The 585-nt window shown below is 44.1% G+C and overlaps 1 protein-coding gene across 1 annotated transcript in view; it reads right to left on the reverse strand.

Moving 5' to 3' along the window:
* CTSO (cathepsin O) overlaps positions 1 to 585 on the reverse strand; it is a gene marked incomplete at its 5' end in the record, with an annotated part of 17,698 nt that overhangs the window by 14,900 nt on the left and 2,213 nt on the right. The window lies entirely within an intron of this gene.

Below are 585 nucleotides of genomic sequence, written 5' to 3' on the forward strand. Positions count from 1 at the left end.
AATTAAAAGGCTGGTCCTGAAAAATAAGGAGGAGAGAGAGGAAATGAAATTAGAGTTCATGTAAAAGGAAAGAGAAGGATGGACAGAAAGGGTAAAGGAGAGAGTAGGATTTGAAATTGAATGCAACTGACTTCATATAGGACCATGTGATGCAGAGTTAGGCAAAAAAAAAAAAGGAAGAACAATTGGATGCCTCTGTGGAGTGAATGTCTGAACTTTGCATACTGCAGCAGACAAATTGCACACCAATTGAGACTATTCTCTTGTGGCTAGGGGCTTGACCTTACCCCCGTCGGACGGCACTCCCCATACCAATGATGGGGGTGCAGAGAAGTTGGGAATGTCAGCAAAGCACGCATGCACCCCCACACATCTGCCAGCTAGGGGGATTCATTCTGTGTGTTGTGTTATAGGTCATCCCCATCCACGTCTGGAGTTACCCTTTCCATTCCGATTTCAGATAACCCTCCTTTCACCACCTTGCAATAACTCACAAGCTGCACCCTCCCAACCAAGCACACTTAGGGTCTTTTTCAAGGTAAATTGCTGTATTTATTGCAGTACTTACTTCTTGATCATTTAACA

This window comes from Galeopterus variegatus, unplaced genomic scaffold, assembly GCF_000696425.1.
Source record: "Galeopterus variegatus unplaced genomic scaffold, G_variegatus-3.0.2 Scaffold2667, whole genome shotgun sequence".
Classification (NCBI taxonomy): Eukaryota; Metazoa; Chordata; class Mammalia; order Dermoptera; family Cynocephalidae; genus Galeopterus; species Galeopterus variegatus.